This window comes from Symphodus melops (genome assembly GCF_947650265.1).
Source record: "Symphodus melops genome assembly, chromosome: 3".
Classification (NCBI taxonomy): domain Eukaryota; kingdom Metazoa; phylum Chordata; class Actinopteri; order Labriformes; family Labridae; genus Symphodus; species Symphodus melops.
The window spans coordinates 16,147,061-16,172,589 of NC_136693.1; the positions used below are offsets into that span (position 1 = coordinate 16,147,061).

The window sequence follows — 25,529 nt, forward strand, 5'->3', positions numbered from 1 at the left end:
CACCGGATGTACACTGACGGATTCAGGTGCTGACAAGCGGATACCTGAATCCTGATCGTGTTTTAATGAAGAGGAAAATACACACACACACACACACACACACACACACACACATACACAGGTCTGCAGGTGTCACCCCCGCTTCTGTTATTCCCTCTTTTTTTTTCTCTTCTCCTCCTTCCTCCATCACTCTCTCCAGGATATATATGACTGATAGATCTGTCAGCGCTCATGCTAAACAAATGAACGTTGCAGCTTGTGCCATGGAGGCGACTCTTTCATCAGCACCCAGCAGGGTCTGTTTGAAGCCGGCCCCGCCTCCCTGATGTACCGGCACAGAACTTGATGAGCAAGTATTGGGGAATGTGACATTTACGTTCAGCTACCACATGTAGCATAAGTGTGTTTCTTTTTTTTCTGAGGCAGAAAGCTGATGTGGTATCAGAGGTCTGTTATTTGATTGTGTAACGCAGGATGTTTTTTTTTCTTATTTGGCTGTCTTGGATGCTATTTGGATTCATTGTGAAAATGTGGCGATAGCGAACACGGTTGCATTTGAATACTTCACCTTTCAGAAAGTAAACATCAGAATTCATAAGAGAAACATCACTACTGTCATCTCCTAATGAGAAAGGACAGGTTTTACACGCGGAGAAGAGGTGTTATGTAGCGATTTGTGCATGTAATACCATTGGAATTGTCTGTGGCAGTGATGTGTAAGGCCAGGAGAAGACGGTGAAGATAATATACCACGAAGTAAAGATATGGGGGGCCAGAAGAGGCCATGTGGTAGGGTAGGTAGTATCTGCATAATCAGTACTTGGAGCCGGCATCAACACAGCCTGGGTCTGTTGAAGGTGGACAGGGGCGAACTCAGTTTATAAATTTAAAGCACCAAAGTAACCCAAAATGCAATGACAGGAGAAAACTTCCCAAAGGGGGGCCCCCCCATCTGATCTCATTCTCTGTCTTTGCCCTGGTGAGTATTGGTGGGAGGGCCCCGAAATAACTTCTGCCTTGGGTCCCAACAGGCCCTAGAAACATCACTGAAGGTGGCAATGCTATTGGTGAGGGCCACAGGGCAGGCTGTGTAACTTATCAATCAGGCTCAGGGTAAACTAGGGATGAGGGATGTCTTCACTGAGTGCTTAAGCTTTCATTAAAGCACAAGTACCACCTTGTGTTTGTTTCAAATGAGCCTGTGAACACTTAAACTGACATGAGTTCAGTCTGTGCAAAAAGTCTTCTGCTTTGTTACGATTTCTTCTCCCACCCTTTTCCTTTATATGTTTTATTTCTGCATAATATAAACATTGAAGGAAAACAATCCAATCCAAATCATTTAATGTCGGGTAGTTTTACGTTTTAGGTTGACAATCACTGCACTGCAGCTGCAGGTGGTAGAGGGGAGCATCGGTCAGGTTTTTGGGGTCACTGTTAGAAAACTAATTGGACAGTTTCTAAGAAGGCTGTCACGCTCTGATGTTGTCAGACGTGTCACTCCAGCTTAGGTTCCTCAAAGGAGACGGCATCAAAATAATAGTACAATAATCAGATCAGTCGGTGAGGACAGCATCGATCATACATCAGTGAGGTCTATAGCATGAGGCGACATAAGTCCAAGCAGAAGGGATTCAAACTGCACTTAAAGATCAGACATACAAGTCCATAAACTGTGAACAAACTCCTCAGGTCAAAGTTCTTCACGGGACACAGAAAGCAGAAAATAAAGCAGGCTTCATGGGTTCTTACCTGACCTTTAAATATCTATCGAGAGGAAGTGAAAGGACTTGGAGGCGCACATATCTGGCTGTACTGTTGTCCCTGATGTGTTTGTGGACGACGTTGACAAACCTTTGTGTCTTTTAATGTCTAATGATGTCGTTGTGTATTTGCATGTTCGGCTGCTCGTTGTTTGTGTAAAAGTCCGTTCATTGTGCTCAGTGAATTATTATAATGAAACAGCTTAGATCATTCAGTTCTATGCCAGTCTTCACTGACAGGTCACGTTTAAAGACTAGACAAGGGGGAAAAAGGTGGAGCACTGTGGCGTTTACCCCGACTGAAGCTTTCTGTAGGAAATAAGTGCAGAGAACCAAGAAAATGTAGGCAGTGGCTTATCATTACACGTTAATTGGACACACACTTGAGGAGAACTTAACAGGCCTTTAAATGATTCATTAATCAAACGAAGATAAATATAAACTGACAAGGAACATGGCAATCTGGCAGGCATCTGGAAGACAGGCCTGTCAGTCAGAGAGAGGTGAAACAGAGGGATGGCTGAACTCTGTGTTAACCCCAAAAAGAGAAGAAATATGGGAGGGAGAGAAGGACAGCGGGAGACAAACAGACTAAAACACGAGTGAGAGACAATGAGAAATGGAGGTTGAGAAAGCGTGGGTCTAAAGGTTGCACTGGCAGATTTGAAGACTACATTGCTGAAGTTTATTTGGACGGTGCTAAAGACGGAGGGTCAAGCGTCACTGACGCCACAACAACAAGGACGGTACGAGCGGCGTGTTTCGGACAGCTCTGGGGGAAAAAGAGTTGTCAGGGTCATCGAAACAGATTTACAAATAGCCACGTGTACAAACACAACACTCTCGTTCCATGCACAGCAACAGAGCCCAAGAAAAAAGCTTAGCGCACAAATGCACATTCAGAGCTGCTCGTAAACACCAACCAAACAATGAAACCAGCAGAGAGTTACAAAAAGATAAAATGATGAAAACATTTCAAACTTCAACTACATTAGCCAAGACCCCCCCCCCCCCCCCCCCCCCACATGTGAATTTTAAAGTTTTGACGTGTACTTAAAACGGCGGGTTGCTAAAAAGGGGCTAAATGAGACCACAGTGGTCGTCGGGGAGATTACACGTCATCTTATCGGGAACTCTCTCACTAGTCCGCCTTACAGCCTCTCATCGTGTTTTTCAGTGCTCTTGTAAATATTACTTTAATAAACAACTTATTATCATCTTTCTAGCTTGTCAAAACCGCTGATTAGGTCGATGAAGCGTAACGGTCGTGACGTCAAAATGAACCGACCGCAGTGCGGTTCACTTGTAGCATAAAATTAGCTTTTAACTTCTCTCGACTGCATAAACGCTTCAAACTTCATATTAATGGTGTTCATCTGTAAAGATTATCCTGCTGAACAAAACGTCTAAGCATCAGAAACGTGTGTTTGACACTGAGCTTATTGTTCTGCAGTGATCCAAAATCGAATGCAAAAATCCAAGAGGCGAATTCTCGTTCAAACCCATGGCAAAGCTACTTCCGGGTTGGCCTACAAAAAATATGTCATCACTATTCCAGTCTTTAAGTGTTGAAGTGAACTTGAGCTGTATCTGAGAGCAACCTTACACTTCACGAGCACTCTTAACACACTGCATTTTCTTCAAAGTAAAGCTATTGGTTGGTGTCATGTCCTTCAAGTACGCTGTGGTTGCAGAGCAAAAACACATAATCGGGAAGATCTCCAAATGGCACATACTTCTACCACTGGGCTGTTTCGGTTGCCATTGGCAGCAGCTCCTTTCCACAGATGGGGGACACAGTAACGAGGCGAACAAGTAGGAAACTGACAAGACTGTGATATAAGCAACGAACGACACTTCTACCAGCTCACGACGCACTTTGATTCGCTCCCTCCAGTGGTTAGAGCGATTTTGATTTTACCCTCCTGTAGTGTACTTAGACTCCTTTTTCTCCTTTAAAATCCAAGTCTGATTTCACATTGTTCTCCACCTAAGTTATGTATGACAAACGCCTGGGGCCAAATCACCATCAAAGCCTCACATCGCAGGAACATGGCGCTTCCGAGCTTCTTAGCAATGACAGATGTCACTTTTGAAGTGAGCAAGGAGATGAAAGTGGCAGGGATGTGAGGGGCGGCATGAGGACAGCTTCTCCGCTGTGACCTGCCATCATCAGTGCTGCTGAGGTGTAATGGGGAGAGACTGGAGGGGGCCTGGAAGCTCCAGCGGGCCGTCTGGGGTGTCTCTCTCTGTGCCCGATGGGGGTTAAGTCTTAAATGTCGAACCCACCTAGCATGCAAGAAGGCAGCACCCAACCTGGCAGCTCGTCAGACAGCCACCGTGCCTTTGCCACCTGATTGGGATGGAAGTGTCTCCCTCCGTTATTCTCGCTGCTCTGCCAGTGGATTCATCAGGGTATAGAGAGAATAGCTAATCGGAGGAAACCAGCGGTCTGAAATCAAAGAGCCACTGGCTTCTCTTTTCCTTGTGTGCAGCGGCGCTCACCTGGGTACTATCCCCGATGTGACAGAGCGAGCAGCAAGAGGACTTGGTAAACAAGGCAAAGCAATGCAACTTTCAAACAGAGAGGCAGCCAGTGCAGGGAAACCAAAACAAACTCTTAACTCGGGAAATTCACAGAACGTTTTTCCCCAACCTTCTCCACTGTTCCCTGTGTCTTTATTGTGGCTTGATATGTCACCACTGTCTATATCTCCTACTTACTCAGGACTTCAAGTGGCTGTCTCTATTTTGCTGGGTCATAAATTATTCAGTGCCATGTGTCTTCTTAGTATTTTCGCTTTCCATGGGGATGCTATCTTATCCCCCCCCCCTCTTCCCCCCCCCTTCTGAAAGAGGGGCTGGTGCTTTGAGACAGAGTTTGCAAAAGGTAACACAGGAACTTCAGCACCGACAACCACTTTCTTAGTAGGAGCTCTTGTCAAGTACATATATTTGTTCCTGCACAAGGAAAATATGAAAAAGAAAAACAAGGGGGAAAAAAAGTTGTATCTGAATACAACATGGAAACCAACAAGCTCCACTGCTGCTACTACAACAACTTGGACTAGTATCTGTGCTAAAAATAATGACAGTATTCCACATAGAGGGCCGTGTTGTGCTCCTCCAGTGCATGTGTGAGTGTGTGTGTGTGTGGAGCACACAGAGCCCACTGTATGTAAATAACCATATGAGACTGCATAGCATTACTGTCCAGACACTGAAGAGGTGACCTGATCCCAATTAATCACACAATGCCAGGGAGAACTGTCACATCCCATCTCCATCAGCAGTACCATCCTGTTCTGCCTCCCTCTCTTGTCATCCTCCGTTCGTCCATCGCTTCCCCTCTACCTTTCCTTCTCTCAAACACACACACACACACACACACACACCTACACACACACACACATCCACAAGGGAAGCAGCATGCATACCCTACCAAAGCCAATCATCCCCTCACCAAATTCCCCCCCCCTCTTTCACCTCCATCCTTTTATTCAAATAAACGCATAAGGTCTAAAGCTGACAGGTCAGCTGGCATGGGCCAGTCGGTCCCCACCTGTCCCCTCGATCCCCCCCCCACCGAGAAGGCAAAGTGCCAGAGGAGCAGGGAGGAGGCACCTCCGTCTTTGGAGCTCTCAAAATGTGATGCAGCCTTAGGCTTTCTGTGTCCAAAAGAGAGAACACGTTTGCATTCACGGGTAATGGTTAAGGAGAACACGGTACATGCTTGGTCTATCTTTTGCCTTCGTTTGTTAAGACAGTGGATAGAGTTGGAAATCTGTAGGTGAGATTTGGGAATGATATACGGGGAGTGAGCCGCTGGTAGGACTTGAACCCGGAACGAACGCTTCGAGGACGATAGCCTCCATACATGGGGCATGACCTAACCGCTTGACCGTCTGTGCCTCGGCTTATTAACCTTTTCTAAATGAAATTAGAGCGAAGATATGATGAAAGATATTTATTTTAAAGAGGGCAGCTTGAATTATGATTACATGGTGCAATACTGAGTATTTGTAATGCCATCACTATGTGGTATGCGAATATATCTTTAATGCTCTCTTGCTGACAACAGATGTCGGTCCCTTTGAAGCTTAAAGTGATGACAGTGTCAGTGTGTTGCACAGAACACGAACATGCACGCACGGGCATGTAAAGACTTTCATTAAGAAAGGGTTTCAACAAATCCAAGGAAGTGTCATTATTTATTGAACTGTCACCTGATTTTGTTTCTGGGATAAAGTGACACCACAAAGTGACAGTGTATGCTGCATATTAAAAAAAAAAAAAAATGCGAAGGAGAAAAAAATAATACAAAAAAGGAAATCAAATAACATCCGTTTGATGTATTTTGACTCTGCTGAGACCTGAAACTAAAGGGTTTGGTCAGATGAAGGTTGCGTGCCAAATCTATCAGCAACACTAAAATGATTTTCATCTGATTTTTCCCTCTTCTTTTTTTTTAAAGACATAGATACAAGTAGTGATCAAACAACCAGCGAGTGTATAAAGTGGCAAACTGGATACAGGAGTCATGTCGGAGCTTTGTCTTGATTCATCCTGATCTAACCAGTTTGAGTATTCCCTTTGAAAAAGGCGAACTGGCATCTTGTGAAATCACAGAAGAAGTCAGGAGACTACGTATCACATGTCGTTAAAGTTCTATTGTTTCACCCATCTGTTCGTAGACTTTTTTTTTAATTTTTTAACGTCGGCTTGTTCAAGCTGTTCTCTTTTGAGCAGTTACAGGACCGTGACATGACATCAAAAGTCTGAAAAAACCACAAGGCAAACCAGGATATCCTGTCCTTACTCAGACAACTGTGAGTTTTTGTGCGTGGAACTTTTTCCTTTGCAAAGTTCGGATAAAAAGAACTGGAAGTTTAAAACTGTGGAAGACTTGCAAATGTTGACTCTGATTCAACGACATTTTATGATGAGCTCAATAAAGTCTTCTCTTTTGTTCTTCAGTTTTTTAAACCTGCGTGCTCCCTCGTCTGATGCCTGAGTGATGAGTATGGCAGTTTCTGTTAACACCTGTGAGTGAGCATTGGGAGAGAGAGAGGAGGGATGGAGTGGGCCAAGGGCCCGTTGTAGAGAAAACCTATAGAGGGAAATCACATCCTGGGAATGAACCAAAGAGGAGAGGAGGAGGAGAAGGGAGAGTCTGCATTCCCAAAACAACATCAACTCCCCTCCTCTTTCACCACCTCGGGTACGTCTTTGTACTATCTTCTCACATCGCCAAATAAATAAATCTTAAAAAAAAAAACTGAAAATTGGGAAAAATGGAACAGTGGGATACGTATTTATGATGGTAATGAGGGCCCAAGAGGCTTCCCCCATTGTAAAATCATCAGGTGAGCAAGAGCTGAATTACCAGGAATCCACAAAGGAAAGCAGGGAATAAAGATGTGTTCAACAATCAGATACACATCTTAGATAGCACTGCCAACAACAGCAGCAGAGGCCATGGAGACATTAACCTTTACAAGAGAGGAAGAAAAATAAACCTCTGGATACATGAATCAGATTTACACTTTCCCCCAAAGATAAAATCATTGAAGAAATAATCTGGAAACGTGTAGAAAACTGTGCCCGAGTTGAGAGATTGTAAAAAGACAAAGATCTTACAGTATGGCTGGTACAGTGTTGTGCTCCATGCAGTTCATGGCCTTGCACTTTTCTCTTTCAATTTCTTCGGTCAATTTCTTTTAAAAAAAGTCCATGTTTTCAGCCAACGCCCCAAAGAAGATCAGCTTATGTTCAAACATCAGCGGTGAGAAATGTGACTGCTGTCCACTACGATCAAGTGAAGACTGTTGCAAGAAGATTGTTTTAGTGCCTAAATCTTACCTAAACAAAAGTGGGAAAAAAATTGTTGCTTTCCTTTTTGAAGGCGCTTACAAATGATGTCGCCCAAACAATAGGGCTTTCACAGACAAAAATGTTATTCTATTCAACGGCAAACAACTCTTTTCGTCTTCCTAAATTAGAGGACTTTCTACTTCTGACCCAAGCTGATTTACAACCACAGATTTACAACCGTAATGTGGATGTGACTCTTTAATCTTAAACATAGGGAAACCGTACAGACACTGTAGAGAGAAATCCTCAGGATCCATTCAGATCAATTGTATCCATTTTTTTCCACCAGCATGTTCTTTCTCCCATGTGTGAGGCGTACATGCTCCAGCTGCTTTGACATATCCACTGTAGACTCAGTTCAGGTAATTATGAGCTACAAAGCTCACTGACCTTGTCAAGATCTTTTTACCCTCTCCAGGCTAGCCCAGTGTATTGGGGGGGGGGGGGGGGGGGGGGGGGGGGGTACATTCTCTGGCTGTCTGGTTACCCTAACACACAAACACACACACACACACACAAACACACCTGGACTATGGCTGTTTACCTGCCAGGTTAAAGGGCTGAAGTCAGTGACAGAAGGAGATTTAACAAGGAAGCATGGAAGGTGGAAGAGGATGAATATGCAGGAAGAGTAAAGTGTGAGGCAGAGGGGCAAAGAGGAAGGAGGGTGGAGAGAGGATGACAGTACAAAGCAGAGGGAGGGGGTGAATGGGGGTCACAGAGTGATGAGGGGGTTAAATGCCACAAATGCCATGTCTCAAGGCCTCATAAAGACAAGCTCTGCATTGCTCCCAAGGTTACGGCATGCACCTGTGCCGTGGTGGTGGAGATTTGTCGGTGGGTGGCTGGGGGAGCAAATGAGCAGCAAAGAGTCTCGCCTGTTAGTCCATATTGTCTGGAACAAATGGGCTTGCACAACTAAATTGTGCACCGCTCTTAAAGGGGATTAGAAGGAAATTATGTTTTAAGTCTCGTCTGCAACAGATGACAATAGAGAGATAATTTGAGGGTTTGGTGTGGGGAGCAAAAGTAGAGCAGCAGTATGAGGAAAAACCGTCCTGAGTCATATGACCTCATCACAAAAATCTCAAAATAAGTGACAAACCAGTGACAGGAATTGAGTGAAATGTTACCTTAAATAAGAGACTTTTATTTTCACACACAACTGGCCAATAAACCTCGTACTGATTGTCAGGTGATAAATATATATTAAGCTGTATGTTCTTTGTTCAGCTGCATTCTTTTAAAGAAGGAATGGGCTTAATGCATAACCATTACAAGAGATATACAATGCCATCAGGCTTATTTGGTTTGAACATAGGCTGTTTGGGATTTATAGACTGAGTGACAACAATCGCACCAAACACTTCCATCAAACTTCCAATCACTATATCCTTTGTTGCAAAAGCTCTTCATTTTGGTTTGGTAAACTCAAGGGGATTTAGCAACATCAGTAAGTACACATTACAGCATTACTGAGGAGTGTGGCGCGCCTTAAGAGAGGCCTCAGCAATATCCTTTATGTTTTCTCTAGTTAAATGAATCAGTTCTTTCACAGAAAAGACGCAACCGTTTGAATTGTCGTCTCCATCATTTCATGGATCGAGGCGTGTGGTCTTGGTATTATTCATGTCCTTATGTTTGAGAGTTTCTGCTGAAAATTACAAAATTGTAACACACTGTGTTGGAATCCTTCAGCTTAAAGACAATAATGGACAAGCCAAGCAGCAGTTAAACATGCCAGCGGCCAACCAGCATGAACCAAAGACCCACTAGCCAGCCAGCTAGAGCCCCAGATGGCTGGCCAAACTGTGGTCAATGGAGTCTGCAGGAAGCAGAATTACAGCCATCCATGGTTATCAAAGCCACCATGATCACTATGGTAACAGAGGTCTGGAATCATCACGAGAGCCAAGTCTTCAATTATTGGAAAAACGGAAGACAAGGGGAGCGTAAGTGTTATATTCAGACCAAGCATGTGACTTAAAAAATGGACACAAACACGACAGGAATATCCTGGAAGGAAACACACACTGACACACAAAACTACTTCAGCCTCCTCGTCCCAAAACAGCACCAAAGCCAGACAATAAAAGTGAGATGGCCATACTATAAGTCTGATCCTTTGATCACTTTCTCTATCCAGTATTTTTGCCACCTAACCCATTATTATCCCATGAACTTAACAGGCAGAGGCTGCCTTCAGCCTATTACAGGGCGGCAATCGCGTTAGGCGGGAGTGTGTGATATATGAGACAACCAATTAAAATCACTTATGGCCAGGGTAATATCCAGTGATTTAGGCCTGAACAAAAAGGCTTTGGGAGGATTATCCCCCAGCGCAACCTGATCCCATTCTCTTCCACTAAAACAGACGCACACACACACACACGCTCATTCAGAAGCCGACACTACGAGCTTTGCAAAACTTGTGCATGCACATGCACATACACAAACCCTGGACAGATGACAAGACAACTGGGTCTTAGGATACATCCATCGATACATGCCTTCATCATTCCCAGACAGTCAATGCGAGGGACAGAGGAACAATCAACTCTACAGAGTAGAATTATGGAGGACGTCTGCAAATGTGAGCTTACATCAAAAGAGATATAACATTATACACATCTATATGTATGGCCAGAGTGGCTTTTTCCACCCTCAGAATTCAATGATAATGTGTTAAAATGCAAAAGCACACGACTAAATATCTGCCTGTGAAGTGTATTATTATAAAACAAACAGAACAGAGACGAGCCAAGACTCGGGTGATTTCAACTAAACTGGGGACTGAGTTTGAGACTGCTATTTATCAGACAAGATAATACCAAAAACGATGGACCAGCAACTTAACCTTTTAACCTCCAGTGTCTCACCCTGACTTTGCAAAGGTGAACACTGGCAGGATCTTTTGTCTGAGTCTCGAGATATACATTGATTTAACATTTTGACTTCGACTAGTATTCTCCAGATGTGTAATTTGTACCCATCAACAAAAAAATAGCAACTTATATTGAGACTGTTATTGAACATTCCAGAAAATATTCAATGAAATCATTGTTTAGACATACCAATGTGAAAATGTGACTCTCAGTATAACTTTATCCTAAAGCAGAGCTAAGACAAATGCACATCTGTTAGATGGACAATGTTCAATGTGTGAACTGTGTCTACAAAGAATTAGAAAGTCAGAAATACAGTCTGGCTGATGCAAGTCAATCCTAGGGGATTTACTCTCTATACTGAGGCATTCAAACTAATCCTGAACAGGTTTGGATTTCAGGCCTTATGTCTGGGCTTGAAAATGTTTTTGCACTCTGGTTGAGGGGAACAATTGCCAGATCTGGAAAAAAAAGAAAGGTAAGTATTGATGATATTGTTGAGCTCATTGTTGAAACTACCCATGTATAATTGACACAATGAGCTCATTGAACTCCCCTTGTCATCATTAGTTTTTAGTATGCTATTGTTTATCATTCCCATGGTCTCCGCAGGGAAAAAAAAAAAAGCTTTAATCTGATCACCATTTATGCACAACAACCATTACCTGCATGTAGCATACTGTGAAGCTGCTAATAGCCATTCGACTAACATGGCTAAGCTGTGTTTGCCTTTCATCTAGTTGAGGTCTCATTGTAGAGCCAATGCTTCCACCAATTTTCTCTCCATGGGTGTTTTTTAAGGCATCCACAGAAAACCATTGAAAGGCACCCTAAAACCTCAAATGGGCCTGTCAATGTGGGATAAGTTTAAACTGGCACAGTGAAGCATACTTTGTTGCTTCTCGGGGCCACTGAAGCTGACCTCGACATGCAGGAAGGTGGTTTAAGGGATGTGTTTGCTGATGTGGCTATGGCTAGATGAGTCTACTAGATTACTAACAGGGAGGATATGTAGCATTGTCAAGTTGTTGTGGTAAGTTGTGTGGTGAGACCGGGCCTCACTTCTAGCCACCACAACTGATTCTTTCCAAGGTTCAGACAGCAAAGGAACTCTTTTTTTTTTTATTATTCAAAAAGGGGGGGAAAATGTTCTTTCAAGACCAAGTAAAATAGCCATGTCTGGGGACAAATTGTGTAACCAAAATATGGTTTGGACAAAGACTATTCTGAAAGTGAAAGAAACCAAAATTAGCGTACACAAAGAGATCAGTACTCGTTATACACAAAAAGAGATAAAAATAAAAACAGCTGACAAACACTAAGCCCTTTAATCTTCCTCATTTGGAAGTATAAATTATATTTCTGGCAGTCATTTAAATTAATCAGCCTAAAAAAAAAGAAAAAAACATACAGCCTGCCAAAATGTATGACACAGACAGACACTCTCCATGAGAACATTAGTCCAGCAATTTGAAACCCTGCGCTCACAAATCACAATACAAAGCACAACAGGGAACAAAGCAAAACTGACCTTTCAAATGATTAAGCTGAAACATTATCATCATGTTCCCCATTTTTTTCCGTCCCTAGATCACAACAACTGGTTTGCCAGTTCAAAGCTGGCGGGGGCAAAGCCCATCTATGATTTCAGTTCTGAGTTGTCGGGCTGAGGGGCCAAGCTGGCCAGTGCCCATCTGGAGCAAGCCAAGTGTCTGCTACGCTCAGGCTCAATGCACAGTGGTGATTACTGTGATGGTGCGGCGGCGGTCATGGTGGTGTGGTTATAAATATAAGCCCTGGTCTGATCCCTCTTGTTCATAAACAGAGGTTGGAGCTGCTGTGGGAACTGAGCACAAAGGTTTGTGGGCCTCTGAGGGCAACTGAGCTCCACAGCCACTCTCCTACCTCAGGTTTGTCTGGCCAGCTGCTGGCCGGTGTCTCACCAGATGAGAGGAGTTGGGCAGCCAACTAGGGGACTGAAAAAATGAACAGAGAGATGAAGAAAGAGTTGGCACAGTGAAAGATGGTGGCACCAATATGACAGTTGGAGCATGAGAGCGATGGCCAAGGGCACTACTTCAAATTGACTGGGAGATTGTGCTGCACTGTTAAAGAAAACTAAGGCCTGATGATTAGCAAAGATAGTTATAATAGACAAAAACAAAGGTCATATATGTGTTCTTTTCAATGGAAATAACTAGGACTTCTAAGATCAGTCCATTGATAGGAATGACGTGAAAGCACAACAGACTTTGAATAATAAACACGTGTTGAAACACCAACATGTGAAATCTCTTAGACTTGATATGATTAGCGTAGAATGAACTGAACCCAAGTGATGGCACTCTCAAGGGGACTTACACTGTCCAGTAATCCATGCATGGATCAGCTCACCGCCAGCTACCCATAGCCCTCCTGCCTCCGCCTGCCAGTGGTCATATGGCTCACAATGTCTGCTCCATGCCCAATCCTATATTAGCATTAGCATCAAGGGTTAAGCCGCTAATGCTGCCAGCTGTGCACGGCCGCCTCGCCGCACCAAACCCCCTTAGAACATTGGAACGGTTTAGAGACAGTACAATTGGAATGGGGTGGGGTTGCATCCCCAGGGGGTAAACGTGGCTGTAGTGCCCTCTTGTGCCAACTGCTTCAACTTGTTATTCCAGAGGGTAGATGTCGGGAGGTAAAAATGAAGCAAACACAAAACCTTGTAAATAATGCCTTTGCCTCCCTTCAGACTTGTTGACTTATTCTCCTGAAGTGGAAGGACCGTGCTCCACCCTCACACGCCAAGGTGGGTCAGAGATGTAACAGCACATTTTAAACTCGAGGAGTTACGATAACGCATTGAGAGATCTGCAAAACTACTATGAGATGTGGCAGCGCTTCCTCGATTACTTGAACAATTTGAAGTGCGCAAATGTGACCGACTGAGACGCACATGTAGGTTTCCTCTTGTTCCCCTTTATGCACATTGCAGTACTTCCTTTTATACCTTATGTTGGATGCTCGTGTACTAATATGGCTGCATGAACATGGGTAATGTCCATAATTAATGCAAAATTTAACAAAAGACAGTTGAAATAAAACCTTGTAAATAACATCAAGAAAAATACTGAAGAATAAATGTCTTTATCGTTACATTTGGTGTCTGATTAACACCCGGAAGCTTTGAAAGCACTTTGAATTTGCATATTAAATCAACACAAGTGATAAAAGCTCCATATCAACCTTCTCTTTATTTTGCAATGCTATGTACATAGTGTTAAAGATAGTAAATTCCATTAGCTAGTAAATGGTAAATGGACCATAGAGCACTTTTATAGTATTCAGGCAACTCAAAGGGCTTTTACACCGCATGTCACACCATTCACACTGATGGCAACAAAGTGACCATCAGAAGTAACTAATCCCAGTTATACACAGTCATCGGCTGCTGAAGCAACAGGAGCATTTCAGGGGTTAAGTGTATTGCCCAAGGACACCTCGGACTCACTCTACCAGCCAAGCTACAGCCACCCCACGTGTTTTCACTTATTTTAAAACATAAGCATCTAACCAGGATATCTACATTGATTTTAATGGGTAGGCTCTGAAGAAAAGGGTATCCCTTAATTCCGGCAGTGCTGGTTTATTACTTTGCAACAGCAAGTCAAGACAGTATACTGGAGGAGAAGAGCACGGCTGAGCTGGTGACACTGCTTTCTCAGTTAAGCTGATAATTGCCCTTATTGATGTATAAAAGATATCCCACAGAGCCTTGTGAAACACCATTAGCAGGCAGAAGCTGAATTGTTCATGAGCTGCCTCCAAATGAGGAAGAAGGGTAAAAAAAAAAAAAAAAGCTGAAGATTAATAAGACTTCCCCTGGAGTGTGATAATAACATGATGTATGTGTGTGTGGGCCGATGTGTGAATGTGTATTTTCAGCTCAGCCTCTGAAGAGTTTCCATTACTAACAGGCATTATTCTGGGGAAACTAATCTATTTCAAATCTTAAATTGAGGGAAAAGGATGTAATGTCATTTAGCATACAGGGAAGGGTGATGGTCATTATCATAAGGGCCCTCCTCATTTTGACTGGGGCTACTGAAGCCTAAATGATGACACTTAAAATGCCCCCAGAGCTCCACAAAGAGAAACACCGAGCAGTGGGAACTCTGTGAGGCCCAATTTTCTATGCAGATGGCTCGTTGGAGAACGACATGACTAAGTGGCACCAATAAAGCAGATATTTTCCTCTATAGGCTCTTGATGCCGATTAGAAATCTGAGTTTAACAAGGCTGAGGAAAAAAAACAAAAAAAAAACGACATAGCGCCTTTAATCAGTTTCATCCATCCATTCTTATCTTTTTATCTGATCTATCAATCTCATCTCTTTCCCTCTCTGTCTCTCACTTCCTCTCTCTCTCCATCCACCCTTTGTTCCTTGATGCTCTTGTGTGCTGTTCCTGGCTCATCATCTATTGGGAGAGTTAAACGTTTTGGTGAGCCTTGGTGGAGTCATGCAAAGGCACTTTTACCTGCTCCACTCATTACATCCAGAAGACTGGTTCATCAAGTTTGCCCTTAAAGCTCCGGCTCTACGAAGAGCTTTGTATTGCACCCTGAGGTCCAACAGTAAGGCTAGACCTTCACTCACCACTGGTTATTTAATTATAGGTTTCTATTCTAACAAACCAGTATTCCACAAACTTTATTTTCAAAATAGTCAATCGCTGGTTTATTTGCATGGATGATTTTGACAACATGATGAAAATGGCTGTGAAAAAGTGGCGCTGTTAGCTCCGTTAGATGGATATCTCAGACAGTTGCAATACAGAATGATACATGTCAATCAAAACGTGAGGTTCCAGCGCTCACTGAACTGACAAATGGTCCAAAAAAAACAAGGACAGTCATATTTATTTTCACTCTGATTATTGTGGATTCTTAATGACAATTTTGATTTTGTGTTTAACATTTTAAGTCAAGTTCACAGAGGCCAGGTTTTAAATATTAACATAATAAACTAACATGCAAAGAAAAGGGTTGACGCAACATTTAAGTAGCTGCACAGCAATACGAACAAGGATTAATTATTAACAAGAAAATTCTACCAGTTGCAACATACTTTGCATTTATTCCAAATATACTTTAAACTTGCTCAACTTCACATGTTTCTGAGCAACAGTTTGAAAAAGGAAGTTGAAAGAACCCATTACACATATTCATGGGCTTGAGTGAAAAAGGAAATTCTTGAAATATTAAACAGAGCATTGCACAGTGAATCTAACGCCTCCTGAAGTCTCTGTGTATGTATTCAAATCCAAACCTCCTAATTATTCAGAAAAGGAAACCCATGAAATTCTGACAGTGCTTATCAATGAGAAATGACATCTTGTTAAGTTAGGAATTCTCTTTGTGTTAGCAAGGTTTCTCTAGTTAATCTGGCACCTTTCTTGATCTGCACCAAGGTAATTGGAATGCAGTGTGAAAATGCGTGCTGTATTGAGCCAGCAGAGAACAATGAAAGAAATGGATATCACAACAGGCGTTAGCTCCCTAATCAATTCTCCAACCTAGTGTTCAAAAGTAGGTTTGTACTTTTTTAATGAGGACGCGGGGGCTGAATCTTCCTGGCGCTCCTTACACAGCAGATTACAGCTCCAATTAGGTAAACTTTTACTTAGACATGAAGTGGAGTTACCGCTTTAAAGGAGTAGACTCTGTGTTGTGGAAACCTTGTTTGTTGTTGGCTTTCTAGACAAAAAACAACAAATGCTGACTACAATACCTATATCCATCAAACGGTTCAAAATGTGGCAGAGCGCGAAACCGAGAAAAAAACCGGGAAAGATCACGTTTAAAGTTTCAACTGTGTGGGTGAATGTGGCTTCGGCACTGAAATGCGTGTGTGCTTGCTCATTTATCTTACTGTGGGTAAATGTGTGTAATCCAGTCTTCAAACCCCCAGTGCCCTGGCATTAAGCAGACGGAGGGGTGGGAGGTCAGGTCAGGGGCGACCACGACCTTTCCATCTCGGCAGCACAGTGTCATCCTTTGGGCAACGCAAACAAACAGGCCTGGCCTCCGGGCAGGGAGGGCTCAGCAGGGTGGCATTGCCAGGTCAGAGTTTAGCCTGGGACAGGACAGGATGGGATGGCAGGCCTCTGATAGATGCTGGTCATTATTTTCACCCCAGAAAACTGGGACAATTACAAACAGAGAGATGCCATGGCAACTGGAGTATGGGGTCACAGGCGGAGGGCTTTTCATCCCAGCTAACTAAGCCACATTTGTCAACACAGCAACAGAAGAGCAAGGACACCAACAAACACACAAACACAAAATTATACAAATATGCATGTTTCTGTCATTCGATTTGAATACACTTCAGTGGGTGAGAATTCAAAATGGCCAGTATCTTTGTTGTGTGTAAGTAGTTAGACTCTGAGACTTCAGATGTGTTCAAATGCAAATTTGAAATTGTTTATACCATTGTTTTGTTTTAGCAGATAAATCAAAAATTGTGAATGTCTGTTGAAGAGAGGAAGGATAAAAAACCAACATCAAACCAGGTTTCACAGCATGTTTCTATCTTTCCAACAAGATGACATAGCCCTATATATATATATATATATATATATATATATATATATATATATATATATATATAGCAAAAGGTCCATTCAATGCCCAAAAGACAAATTTACTTTAGCTTCTTTTGAACTTATCACAAAACCTCAGCACACTCGTAACCTCTAAATCCCCAAATGTAACAACATCAAGAAATCCCCTCTACTCTTTGCTGATTTTCTTAATATGACCTGCTGCATATTTTCCCAGGTTGTTTTGTATAATTTAAAGAGACTGTAAGGGGAATGAGGGGTGTGTGTCACGATGTCTCTCTGAACTACCTTATATTTACCGCTGAAAGTGAATTCTTTATGAGAGCACAGATATCAAAGACAGCGGGATCAAAGAAGATTTAATAAGCTACCCACTGTTCTACGAAACTTTAACTTTCATGTCGTGCGTTTTCCTTGGTTTTCTATATTTTTGGGTTCAGGGCCAAGAAACTGACACTAAAGGCAATGTGTAGTCACATTGTCATTCTCTATTCCTTTAATTTGTTAGTCTGTAAACCTTGTAGCAGAGAATGTCCCAGTGGCTGTCAAATGATGATGTTTTCTAACCTTGTCAGTTTTGTACACCACATCAAGCACCTGCTTCTTTCATAGTGTTCTTTTGGTTTCCTTCCTTTAAGCCAAGGGTAGTCTGCTGCTTGCCTGTAGCACAGGGAGGTAAATCCCTAACACAAAGAGTACATCTTATATCAACTCTATCTAATCAGTAATTAGTTCACAATTAGACTTACAGTTTGTCAAAGTAATAGAAGTCCTTGACACAGAAAACATTACTTTACCTTTTATCTTTTGTAATGTTTTTGGCCTTTGCCTTAAATTGAAAGGACAATTGAAGTGAGCAGGTATGTATTGAAGAGAGAGTGGGGATGGTCCAAACGTCGGTTTGAGTTGAATCTGGGGCCTTTAATTTGACATTTGACAGTTTAAGATACTTTGGTGGGTACTGATTTTCCGTTTTTTTAGAGTGGAATAGGCCTGTGCTCAAAAAATCGATAAGGCAATAGATCGTCATGTGCTCCTTGCCAATATGTGCATCGATGCAGATTTTACAGTATCGATACAGCCGCGAAGCTGTGAACGTCGTTTACAAAGACTCATTTCCCATGATGCAGTTCCCATTAAAGCCAATAGGGGCAGTAGACACAGAACTAAATGATGCACGGCACGTTCCAAATCAAAACAAACTTCAAGAGCTACACTCTTAGCCAAGCTTAAGGAAACGTTTTTTTTCTTTCTTTTTTTTTTTTTTTTACAAACAAGGCAGTCCTGAGTTGGACATGAGTCATCCAAGATTCACAAAAACGAGGTCAAACACAGCAACAACACGACCAATGTCCATGACAGGAAGTTAACAACGACAGCTAGGCTCGCTACACACCGTCGGTGTGTGCCGTCTGTATCAGCACCGAACGACGACTCGTGGTTACTGAACTGTAAACGAGCTCAGAAGATGATAAAAGAACTTCTCTGCTGTGTTTTGTAACGACTTGTGCTTGTATGGTGAGGAAGACTTCAGACAGTTGCTCAGTGAGTGAGTCACACTGTGTCGCTCCACTCGTTCCTTCAGCACACTATCTACACTGATTCTGTCATTTACAGATGTAAATCAAAAAGAGATTCTTCTCATAGTCAAGTGAAACCAAAATATGACATTATACAAGAATCGTTGTTCTATTGTATTTGCATGTATTATTAGCTCTGGCATTATAAACAGAATATTTTGAGTTACATTTAGTGAGTTGAAGTGGTAGGATCCTTACATCTATGTATCTGCTGTTACTCTCAACAAAAAAGAATATCTGTTGAAGGAAATTCTTTGTAGGACGTGCTCATGATCTAAAACTAACGCGAACTGTGATATGTATTATATCGTGGCTTTATCAAGGTATGCATCATATCGTGAGGTATAGTCAGGCCTAGTGCGGAAGAGAAGTATTAAGTATCATACCCACCCATACTGTAGGTGCTTTTCCTACCACCTTCTGTCTGTCTATTTTGTATGAGGATACAACCAGGAGACATTTGGCGTAATTACTGAATTAAGGAAGGAACAGGTAGACTAGCTCTGAGCAAAAGTTTTAAAAATCTACTTCAGAGCATCGCCAAAGTTTACAAATCAACATGTTATATGGAAACAGGAAACACTATTGTCTTACTGGAATGCTTAAAGAGTCTTGGCATTGAGGAAGTCATTTATTTCTAGCTAATGTTGATTTGAGAGCAGTCAGCACCTCTCTAAACAGCTGATTGGGCCTTTGTCATCACTGCATGATGGATATCTATTTGAATCCACTGTACATAAAATGAAGGACGATGATCCAATTGGAAAATAATTTAAAAAAAATACCACAAGTTAAAATAGTTGACTTTCTGCATGAGAAATTGCTGTAAAAAATATTTAAATTTAAAAATGTAAGTAATTTTAAATTGATCAAATGACGCTACACCACATAGCAACTGCATATTACAATACATTCGAGTTGCAGAAAAATGTTTAAATAAAAGATCATTATAGTATTCTTACACTTGTTTCTGTGCAGAAATCATGGAATATCAAAAAAAGAATACATAGCATATAGAGGAAATAGAGTTCTAGCCTGGCTTATACACCCTAACTCTAATCTTCTCCCGTGAGATGATGGTCCCCTGTGGAGGAGCCTCGCAAGACCCACTGATGTCACTGACTGCTAGGTCTGCTGTGCTCCGTATTCAATGCCCTCCTCTCTAGAGGATTACAGTATCTCACTACCCTTGTGTGTGTGTGTGTGTGTGTGCGTTAACTCATGTCTTGGTGTATTGACACATAGCTTATTCACTGTCTTGCATAGTGCCTCCTGCATCCATCGATACTTTGAGAATATATTGTATATATTAAGCATCATGCAACACAGCAGTTCAATAACACAGAGGTAATTCACAGGGGTGAGTTGTATACTGTATGTGATGAATTTAGCATACAAAAGTGGAGCCCAAGTTGTGTTGAGAAGCCTTCCTGTTGAGGATACACAAGTAGCTTCCAGGAGCCAAAAATACAAACGTCAACATTCACGCAGTGGAACATTCACTCAGACACATTCAGTGTGTGAACTCCATGTAGTCTGTCTGATCTCCTTTATCTAATTATTCAGTATCTACCTGGTTCAAAATGTATTAGCCAAACAGTAGATGTCCGATATATGCTGAATACATTGGAATATCATAGTGAAGCGTGCACAGAGAAAAAACTGGCTGGTTGCATGGGTTATTAACATTTAATGTTAATGGTAGGCTTATGTTCAGTGTAACTGCACTGGGGTTAAGTAATGATAATAGCACAGTTGGCCACACCACTGTAATAATGCTGTCTGCAGCGCGTGTTGTGATGATTGTGAAATTACTACTCTCCGCAGCGTTTACTGAGCAGTCAAAGGAGCAGCGTTTACCGTCAAGCAACCCGGTCACAAAGGAACACTCGAATGAGACACAGTTTCAAATCATACACATTAACAAGGTTATTCAATTCAGTGTTGTAAGCAGCAATGGAAAATGAAACACAATGGTGTTATGCAAAATAAAAAATTGACAAAGTGGGGGATTGGCTTTTTTTTTTTTTTTTAATGTAATAAATGAGAGAAATGTGAATAAGGCTTTTGTTGGCTTTTAAGGGAGAATGCTGAATTCGGTTCAAAGCATTGAATTGATGTTTCCATTCAAGGATGATCAGACATGGTCTTCATTTATTAAGCTGTGTTTACTGAGACGATGAAACAACATCATCAATCATTCTTAAAGACTAGTGCTCCGATGGGGAGAATTAGAATGCATTACAGATGTCACGCATCATCAAGCTAAACATCTCATTTCCACCTCGCCGTGTGCTGTGTCTGCTCTGTGTCTGGGACTTGGATCTAGCTCCGTCTGTGTCGTATTTGTGTGCGTGCGTTTATCTATGCCTGGTTACGGTTAAGTGCTCCCGTGGTCGGCCTCCCTGGGGCAAGGTATCCATCACCGTCCAAGCAGTTTTTTGACTGGGCACAGCTCAGGCCCTCGAGCCTTGCTGCTCTGGCCTTCTCAATATCTCCCTGGGGTGCCAGCGTGTCAAGGGATACCACCTGCACCCAAACACACACACACACACAAGCTAATACAAATCACTGTGACCCTAACACCTCTCTAATGGCCTCATTAGATGATTAGTCCCACAGGCGGGACTAAACTAACATTGCCACTTCCAACTCCCCAGCTTTGCCCCTGGGGGGGTAATGGTGCAGGTGGTGATACAAAAAAAAAAAGACACCAACAATGGAGTGACATTTGGATATTTGTTGGCCCTCTCAAATTGTATTTCATTGTTTTGTTTTCCAATGTGATGCATGAACTGGAGCCAGTTCATTATTGCTGCCTAGTTTTCCACTAAGTGAATGGGTCTTCTGTTAGAATACAGGACAACACGTTGAAAGGGATCGTTTTAGGAGGGATTAGGATGTTAAGTTTAATTACTTTTTTCTTTCTTTTTTTTGGTTAAATCGGTCCATTTGAATGATAGTTTTTCATTAAAAAAAAGAAAAAGCTTGGCAGCCGTTAGGGCTGGAAATCTTTGGATTCAAATTTGATTCTTGGGTCAAAATTTGATTCAGAAATAATTTTCGATTCCAAACAATTCTGAAATCGAGGATCCATGGATTCAAGATCTATTTAAGATTGAGTACATACTTCAGGATCTACAGCAGTCATCTGTGAGGCTGGCTGAATTTCTTGTTGCTCTACTTGCCATTTACTGAATTAAAGAGCTAAACAAAATTCTTTTTTTAAATTTTTACATCAACATTGTTGTCATCTTATAGTAGAATAGTTTTCTTAATTAAAAAAAATATATATAATTTTTATTACTTTTCAATTATTACTGTTAAATACGTTTTTTGTTTTTTTTCCTACAAGGAGTTTTGGTGCACAGAATACCGTATACTGCATCGCACAGATGAGGACAGAGCACCTGAAGCGTACTAATGATTGAGGAAGAGATATTATTGAACTGGAGTAATGTCTGTAGAGTCTCATTCTTAATTCAAAGGAAAATATTACGGGTCTACAGCCAGTTATAAACTCATATCTGTGTGTGTGTGTGTGTGTTTGTTGTTTGTGTAGTTTTGAACATGTGCCCTACTGCATGCACACGTGTCTGGTTGAACAGGAGGACTGGCTTGACTTTCCATATCCTTCTGTATTTATTAATTGATCTGACGTTCCTCCTGCCTCGTGTGTCACTAGCAACAATCGGCTACAGAAGCCCACCACAAGCGTCTCTGCAGGAATATGAAAGTCAGTGGCTTTGGTATCATAATTAACTATCAAATATTGATGCCTATAACTTCTTCTGTGGTCCCTGTGAGCAAGCCTTAAAGACAGACTGAGTAAAGAGGAAACTGTGTGTGTCTGCGAGCTCGCCAACCTGGGTCACCGATGAATAATTGACAGCAACATAATTAGCTTGGTGCTCTATTGTGTTAGCAGGTTTCCAACACATCCTAGCATGTTCTGCTGTGAAGAAAAAATGTCAAACACAGAGCAAGGAGAGATCCCTGAAGACGTATAATTGAAATGTGTATGAAAAGAATACTAGTTTGACCCCATGCTGCATGTTCGGTTAACAAATAATGTCAAAACAATTGTGATAAAAGGAAAGCAAAGTTGTCTTTTTTTATTCAAGCTCGTGGACACAGCCGAAGGAAATAATCTGTAGAATTGAGTGAATGCTTGAGCTCTTTTATCCACACCCACTAAGAAGACAATATTTCACCTTGAGGCACAGCGCTGACTCACATTTACAAGTAAATGGGAGAACAAACGCCAAATTGTAGTATGATTTTATAATATGTTCAAGTGGTAAAAAGAATCTTTATGATGGCAATTTTTTCACAAACAAATCCATACCCATAGTAGCTTCCACTGTAGGGTACAAAACCAACACAGAGTCCACCTTTAAAACTTCAATGTGTAGAAGTTTTAAATTAAAATATGTACATTTAGTTATAAAGTTAAAAATGGACTAAACCTCTGATGTGACTGTATTTCAAACAGTAATCAAAGCCAGATAAATCATTACATTTAAGAGTGCAGCGGCAGCTGCCATGACAGACGAGACATGTTTATTGTTGCCATGGAAACCACTGATGATACATCATGGACATCTACACAAGGGAGCAGGGACTGCTTCTCAAAGCTGTCGTACTGTCGCTGTATGTTCTGCTCTGGATCAAAGGTCATGTAAATCACACTCATTCATAAACACAACGGTAACATATTCCCTTCCTCTGGTGTGCTTTGTTTTCATCATGGGTTGGGGAAGAATCACTCCCATGATTCCTCACCAGCCTCTACGGCATCTTTTGTTATTGCTTTGATGAAGTCCTCTGGCGGCGGGATTTTCATACTGTGCAAAATCACAAAAGTTCACACGACATTTTAATGTTTCAAGATTAAGATGCAGATTTTCCTGACAAAGCATCCGCTAAAAGATAATATCATTATTCTAATAATGATAGCGAGGATGGGCTTGCACTGTGTAGCTGGAAAATGTATATAAAATCAGTGACTGAATAACTAGAAGCCGACAAATCCAAAGCTAACTGAGAGCTGTCTGCTCAATACTGTCCTCATGCCATGGAATAAAATAATCCCTCTCATCTGCTCGGACTTGTTAACAAAGCTGTCAGCTTGATTTTTACAAGCAAACAGGCCTCGGTTAGACCCTCCCTCTGTCTGCAGAGAAGGCACAGAATCTGTGAAAAGCATCAAACAATCAAACGGCAACAATACCTCCCCCCCCTCCCCCCCCCCACACACACACACAACTTCCTCTTTCGCTCCTCCGTCGACCAAATGTCAGCTCTCCTGACATACAGCCTTGTTTGCAGCCAATGATTACCTCATAGCTAATTAATCCTGATTCAATCAATGTGAACTCTTCGGATATTGTGTTTGAGTGTGCGTGCGACTTTGTATGTATGCTACTTGTGTTTGTGCATAAGTGTGAGTGTGTGGGTGTGTGTGTGTGTGTGTGTGAGAGAGATTGAGTAATCAGAAAGGGAGGACCAGTGGGTTAGATGATGATGGATGGCACCCAGAGAGAGGCCTGTTCTAATCAGCAGGACCTTTTCCCCGCAGTAGATGAGGTGGCAGCAGAGAGGATGCGGGAGGCTGATTGACGTTGGGAGTGTGAACGTGCACCGTGCACGCGTGTGTATTAGTATTAGTTTTTCTGCATTATCAAGACTATAGAGCGTTTGTGTAAGTTAGGACAGGAAAAAAGAATGGATAGAAGGAGAACGTGGGTGATAGAATATCAAATTAGGAGATTAGAAAGAGAGAAGGATGAGGCTGACTTTGATGAAAATCTCACAACATTAGACCGACATTAATCAACATTAAAAAAAAAAAGCCTTTGAATAGTCAACTTTGTCTGTAAAGAGAGCAAAAGGGAAGGCCTATTTTAGTACAACATGATGTTGTTTTTTTTTCTTGATAAATTTTAAACAGATGGGGAAAGGCTTTGTTATGCCTTTTATGTCCCTATTTTTACTACAGCCCACGTGTCACAGACTTAGTGTTACTTTGGCATGGAAAGCAAAGCTCCATCTAATAGCCGCTCTTTTTATAGTCATCCCTCTGCTGCGCTCCAAACCACAAGAGGTCCTGGCGTTCATCTAAAATCAAACAGCCGAGGACAGGAGAATTTGTTGTCTCCCGTCCTCTGTTCATTAGCAGCACTGGAGGACTCGTCCCCAGGTTGCCGCTTTCTAGTCGCTTTCTGGAGTGACTTAAGAGAACTTCCACCGATGGCATGTTTAAAAGATCATTTGTCGATCTTCAACACAAACAAACCCGCCTCATTTAAAATGTTAAGACATGCTTTATTTGTGGGGCTTGTTTGCATTTTGATAAACATGGTGGCGTAAACATGTTATAAATATATGAGCGTTCTTATTAATCTGGGATTTATTAACATCATTAAAATTAATTAGTTAACAACTATTAATAAATGAGAGAAAAGCTGTCGCCTTGCCTCTTTTCAGATGACAGTGAAGGGGGGGGGGGGCGGTCGACCCAGATATACGTTTAAAAAAGTCTTTTAAGGGAGCGTGCTCTGAGAAAAACAAACTTGTCAAATGTTACTGAGAGACTGATAACTTCTCCCCGCAAGTTTGAAACTTTAAATCAACAGCAAAAAGGTTGGCAGACTATAAAAAAATTTTAAAAAAAAAAATCACATTGATTTCTTGGTTCATTTACAACCTATCAAAACATTGGCTAAGTCGTTTGTTCAGCTCATTCTGCTCGCTTTATGTTCATGACGTTTTCTTTTTACTCCTATAGTCTCCCGAAAAAAAACACATTTCGG

The 25,529-nt window shown here is 41.8% G+C and overlaps 1 long non-coding RNA gene across 5 annotated transcripts in view; it reads right to left on the reverse strand.

Moving 5' to 3' along the window:
• Positions 1-25,529, reverse strand: part of LOC306820830 — a 90,085-nt gene that overhangs the window by 15,969 nt on the left and 48,587 nt on the right. For 2 of the 5 annotated variants that reach the window (XR_013778715.1, XR_013778717.1), the window contains 2 exons: positions 17,702-17,794; positions 16,441-16,644 (listed from right to left, as the gene is read on the reverse strand). The exons of 1 other annotated variant lie outside the window; for it this stretch is intronic. This is a non-coding gene — a long non-coding RNA (uncharacterized lncRNA). Of the gene's footprint in view, positions 1-16,440; positions 16,712-17,701; positions 17,795-25,529 lie in introns of all 5 variants that reach the window. 2 more of the 5 variants (XR_013778716.1, XR_013778718.1) reach the window with 2 other exon arrangements.